Below are 6,000 nucleotides of genomic sequence, written 5' to 3' on the forward strand. Positions count from 1 at the left end.
AAGCTCCAAGAAAGATTTTTTTGATACTTAATAGTCAAATAAATACTTTATTCTACTGAACATTGTAGCCACATCCTCCCGTTCTTTAAGCTGAATGAAGCAGTGTGTTACCATTAACATCAGTACTACTATAGTCATCTCTCAGAAAAAATTAACAGAGACAGTGATACAATTCACCAAAACAATGGAGCTCTATGTGGCTGGCATAATGAAGATTCAGTTAAGAATTGATTCACACTTTGTTTTTTCAGAAGGATTTTATTTTTTGGTTTGGGGGCTTTCCTTCTCCTTTTTTTTTCTTTGATATTGCCAGGCAAGTATTTCTTGTGAATGCCACCCACAGCAAGACTATGTTCTTTTCCCAAACTAAGTGTCCATGTTAAATTAGGTTATCCTATAATTATAAATGAATCAACTAAAGGATAAGTTTTCAAGACATTAATGGGCAATTCCAACACAGGAAGGTTCAGCAGGCTTGTATTAGGAATTCAAATTTGAATCCAAACTGGAACACAAACATCTCTGCTGAGTAATGTTGGAAAAATAAGTCTAATTGCACTAAAGCTAGAATTAAAAGCTTCTGGAGATCTGGACACTTTGGTGTCACAGAAAGGTATCACACAAAGTCATCAGATAATAACTATATCTATTCCATATGTATTTTCCTCATTTTAAGACAGAATAATAGATTATTTTTACTCCACATCAGCTGAACATAACTTGTATCTCAAACGTCTTATGCACAGAGAAGTTGAATACAACTAACTTGAGAGCCCACACATTCATTTCTGAAAGTTCCTTTGCCTAAAGGAAACAGGCTTGAAAGTTCTCTGAAAGCTAGCCTTTTCCAGTGAAATGCTCATGGTTGCTTCAGAGAAGGAAGGGAAAAAATATATGCAATATTTCTATAGCAACAGAGTTTAAGACATGTAGCACCTTTAAAATTTATTTTGTTCTTTCATTGTGATTTAGTCAAGATATTTAACACAACTATTTCTGCTATGCTAAAATATCTTATTTAACAGAGTGACAAAGAAATAAATTACCATATTCTAAATTTAAAAAAAAAAAAAAATTAAAAGCTGAATACATTAGCATTGTGAACATTTAGAAGTGTAACATTTTCCTTCATCCACATTTAATATTATGAAACTGCATAGACTCAGCAAGAGGGCTGATGTAACATTGATTTCCTCAGTTTACTTACGTATTGTTTTAATACTCATTTTATGAAATTAATTCTTAGTCTTTCTGATGCAGAAAGCTGGTATAATCATTCACAAACAAATCTCCATTTAGATACTAAAGCATTATAGTTAGAATATGGAATTTGGAACCAGGAAACAAACTCTATTATTCACTATATTATATACAGTCTTTAGTGATAGCAAGTCACCGATCATTCTCATGTTAGAAGTAACATGAGGATGCTGATGTTCTGAAGTAAAAATCCAGACAAAAATCCAGTCATTAGGTTTAGCTCATGAGTAGTGCTAAAATTCTTTAAAATTCTCAAATAGAAATTATGACATATATAAGGCATTCCTGTCCCTTTCACGTGACGAGCACATAGTTCACAATGACTTCATTTATCCCCATTGTCTACACTTTAAAGGTAGTTCTCCCTCATTATTGTTTCATGACTGATGTTCACAATCTATGCAGAATAAGCATACAAGCACAAGAAAATTTTCATAAATAAGAACTCATATCTTATCCAGAGCTTAAATAGTACCTATGAAAACTGTTGGCTAGGTTTTTTCTGTCCAGATTTCTACTGCTGAGTGTTATGCGTTCGAGAGAGACTAAAAGCCAAGGCTTACATGTGAACAGTTTTCAAGGGTTTCCATATATAGTCAGTATTATAAATAGCTATTTTTATAACAGCACTGAACTGACTTTTCGTTATATATAGAGAGGGTGTTTTCTGCATACAGAAATTATTCTGTTATTCTACCTTGTACTTGCAGTCTTAGCTCTCCTCCCACTCACATGGTCCTGCTCTGTTTCCAATAGAAATAGCCACCGTTAGTGTCAAACCACACTGACACTACGGTTCACAGAATACCAGGTTGGAAGGGACCTCAAGGATCATCTGGCCCAACGTTTCTTGGGAAAATCACAAACTAGACAAGGTGGCCCAGCACCCTGTCCAGACGTACCTTACAAGTGTCCAGTGTTGGAGAATCCACCAGTTTCCTGGGAAGATTATTCCAACAGCTGACTGTTCTCATTGTGAAAAATTTTCCTCTTGTGCCTCACCGGAATATCCCCAGGAATAACTTGTACCCATCACCCCTTATCTTTTCCATGGGACTCCTTGGAAAAAGGGAGTCTCCATTTTCTTTTTAGCAACCCTTTAAATGCTATAACATGATGTTAATTAGATCAGTGCTTCAATAAGAGTTTCCACCAAACTAGCCCAAACCTCTGTTTTTATAAAAAGCTCTCTCTATACTGACCATACAGTTTTTTACATTTTCCTTTAGCTGCTTCACTAGTAAAGAAGGCTTATGAAATTGCTATTCTCAAGTTTTTTGTTAGGAACATAGACCTACAGTAAGCATTTCAGTACTTAAATATCAACGTGTATTTTTCCCCCATCATTATTAAACTAAACTGATAGGATCTATGAGAACATCAAAAATGGATTTGCAATTTCTTTGTTTCAACACAAAGTTTTGAAACTTTATGTTGAAAACACAAGTTTTCAACTAAGGCAGAGCATATCAGCTACAACACTAACATGTTTGTTATGAATCTCATTTTAAAGTGAGACACAAATCAAAACAAATTTCTAGTTTCAACTTTCATAAAATTTAAACCTAAAACATTGAAAAAAGTCTTTAACATGAAACAACTATGGATTATATATCAGATTCATTAAAAATGTCAACATTAAGTTGAAATCAAGCATAATGCAAGTATCTTTTACATGAGTATTTTTGAACAATGCTAACTGCTTTTAATTGCAGGTCTAAGCACTGGTTGAAATTGATTCAAAAGATCTAGTTCCAAAATATGGTATTGCGTTTGCTCTTTGCGATGCTTGATTTCTACAGCTTTAGTTTTCTTCCTGTTCCTATAAAATGTGTTCTTTCACCCATTGAATATATCATCTAATTCTTCTGCATGCTACAAAAATCTAAGTAGCTAAATCCAGGCAACAAAGATTTTGATACAAAGTTGATTTACTTCCCTAAATACTACAGTTTCAGGTAAATACTGACAAACAAGGCCAAACTCCTGAGAGTCATTCAATATAGAGGCTTCTTGAGGCAGAGAGCTCCTCTCTTTGAAGAACATCTTTCCAGAAGTACAGTGGGGGAGCTTTTTCCTTCCTATTACCAAATAAGTAAAATGAGAGAAATTTTAAACAACCACACACCTAGAGGTAGTACTGAAGTCTGTACAATAGAAAAGGCCAATACTTCTATTATTCAATCCACCTATTAAAAATGGCACTTCATGCTCCTACTACACACAAGTGCATTTTATAAAAAACTTCCATTTTTTTTCCCAACTGCAGATCTCTCTGCACATACAGACACACTAAGACAAGAGCAATCTTGGTTTTTTTAGGCAAACCCAACAGACTACCTGAAACGTTAAAATTTGAAACACAATGAGATCTGGGAAAAAAATAGTTAAGTGTATGCACAGATAACAAAATGAAGTAGGAATTGTAGATTGTCCTAGCCAAGAAGCCATTACCAATCGGCAACATACAACTTGATCACTCATTACAATGGAAGCTGGTGGTGCTCAACTGCCTCCCTGAAAAGCAGCAGAGAGGCATGAGAACAACAAAAGAAACTAAGAGGACAATTTTAAACTTCTCTCCTGCAATACTGCAGAACCCCACAGCCATTTGTGATCTGCGTTTATCAGTATGCCAGTGGATTTTCTTAGCCCTTCTCTGTTGTACATTCTCTTACAGCCCGTTTGAGACGTTCCAAAGCTTTGTTAAATAAACGTGTATTTGCCATAAATGAGTCTTTCAGACGCGACTGTGACTAATGTATTACCGTCTTGACAAGTCTGCTGAGTACAAGTCAGGTAATAGCTTCCCTCACCCAAGACACAGCACACAGAAATATGCACGATCATTACTAATTTCACTATGGCAGTTTCAGGCTGTTGCTGCCTCAGACATTTACCTGCCGCAGCCATAGTCGGCCGTGCACGATGCAGACAGGAGGAGGATCTCCGAGAGCAAGCCTGGAGTAGTTCAGCAACAGCAACAGCGCGCAGAGCCCTCACATACATAAAGAGAATGGAATAGGAGCTGAGCTTATTGCTCTTTCAGCCCTAGAAGAGGCATTGCTGCAGACACACCAAACCCTGCTTGAAAAAAAAATCCTTTTCCCTTCCATATGGCTCCAAGGACAGCAGCCGTGTTTTCCCTGCTCACCGGCCAATACAAAAGACGAAAGCTGAGAGCACAAGCAAGGAATAGCCCAGCAACGGGAATCCCGGCATCCCTCATCTTCCCAGCGGCTCGAGGTGAGGAACAGCCTTCCCTCCCTCCTGGGTGTTGTCCCCTCCGATGCTCTCCATCACCACCTGCCTACCTTGCAACAACTAGTGCGTTTTCTCGCAACTGGCACCGACAATGCACAAGCCCAGCAACAGGGCGACTGATTAAAAAACAAACCACAATAATAATAATAATAATAAACCCACCCCTCCACACACACACAAAAAAAAAAAAAAAACCCCACAAAAAAAACCAACCAACCAAACAAACAAAAAAAACAACCAGAGAAATACGCTCCCCTCTAAATCATAATAATCTAAAGAGTATCTTTTTTAAAAAAATCCCTCAGACCTTCCAGCCAGACGGGAGAGGGGATCAGAGAGGAAGAGGGGAGAGCTCGTGCGAGACAAGGCACCCAGGCGGAATCCCCAGAACCCCACGAGCGGCCGCCCCGGGGCACCCCCGTGGAACCACCCCCGGCTCTGCCCCTGCCGAGACCCCGCGCCGCCGCCAGACCCCGCCGGGCACCGCCGCCTCGCCCCCGGGCCCCCGGGCGCACCTGGGCTGGGAGCGGAGCGGGGCGCACATCGCCCGGCCCCGGCGGGATCGGGGGAGGGCGGGCGGGGAGAGAAGCGCGGCTGGCCGGGGAGCAGCGGGGACGGACGCGGAGCCGAGGGAACGGGGTGAGGCGCGGGGCTGCCTCGCCGCAGCAGCGGCGAGAGCCCGGCAGGCGGGCGGTGACAGGTGAGGGCGGTGGAGGGCACGGGAAGACCCCCCGGCGCGGCTTCCCTACCTGCGCTCCGGCGCTGCCGCTGCTCCCGCTGCGCCCGGCGGCGCCTCCCCACCCGCCACCGCCCCCTCGCTCCGCTCCGCGCCCCCGCCGCCACCGCCCCTCCCAGCACCGCCCAGCCGGCCCCGCCCCCCGCCCGCACTGACGTGTCCTCCCGCCAGTAGCAGAGCAGCCAGCCGGCCCTGGGCCACGCCCATGTCCCCTCAGCCAATAGCAGGCGGCCGTCAGCTCTTGTCCCCGCCCCACCGCGGCACCGCCCGGGCCGGGCCGGTTCGGTTGAGGCGCAGCGGGCGCGGTGGACGGAGGGGCCGCGGCCGAGGGGTTGGGGGCACGTCCGGCCGAGGGTGTGGGGGACAGGGGGGCACCGCCGCAGGTGGAGGGGCAGAGGTCAGCTCCCGGCAGCAGGGCACGGCATGGCCGTGAAGGATGTCCCTCCCTGACAGGGAGGTGGCTTCTCGTGGGGGGGATTCCGCGGAACGGATGGGCGCGTTCTTTATTTTTTTTTTTTAATTATTTTTTTTCCTTTTTTTGGCATGGAAACCGGTCCCCGCCCCCGGCACGCAGGGCCGTTAGTCACCCGAGTGCGGGGCGGGGAGGCGGGAGAAGCGCCGTGGGAGCCGCCGCTGCTGCTTTTGCTGGATGGGTGGAGGGAAGGGCAGCGGGGATGTTAAAATCCAGTGTCTCCTTTCTTTTTTTTTTTTTTTTTCCTCAGATCAGCTCCTGACACGGT

The 6,000-nt window shown here is 43.9% G+C and overlaps 1 protein-coding gene across 2 annotated transcripts in view; it reads right to left on the reverse strand.

Annotated features, from left to right (window-relative positions):
- Positions 1-5,340, reverse strand: part of CDKL5 (cyclin dependent kinase like 5) — a 127,317-nt gene extending 121,977 nt beyond the window's left edge. The window contains exon 1 of one of the 2 annotated variants that reach the window (XM_032678571.1): positions 5,274-5,340. The gene's annotated coding sequence lies outside the window, so the exon portion shown is untranslated. The remainder of the gene's footprint in view (positions 1-5,273) is intronic. The other variant, XM_032678572.1, reaches the window with a different exon arrangement.
- Between the last annotated feature and the right edge of the window lie 660 nt (positions 5,341-6,000).

The sequence above is a fragment of the Chiroxiphia lanceolata genome, chromosome 2, assembly GCF_009829145.1.
Source record: "Chiroxiphia lanceolata isolate bChiLan1 chromosome 2, bChiLan1.pri, whole genome shotgun sequence".
In the NCBI taxonomy this organism is placed as follows: domain Eukaryota; kingdom Metazoa; phylum Chordata; class Aves; order Passeriformes; family Pipridae; genus Chiroxiphia; species Chiroxiphia lanceolata.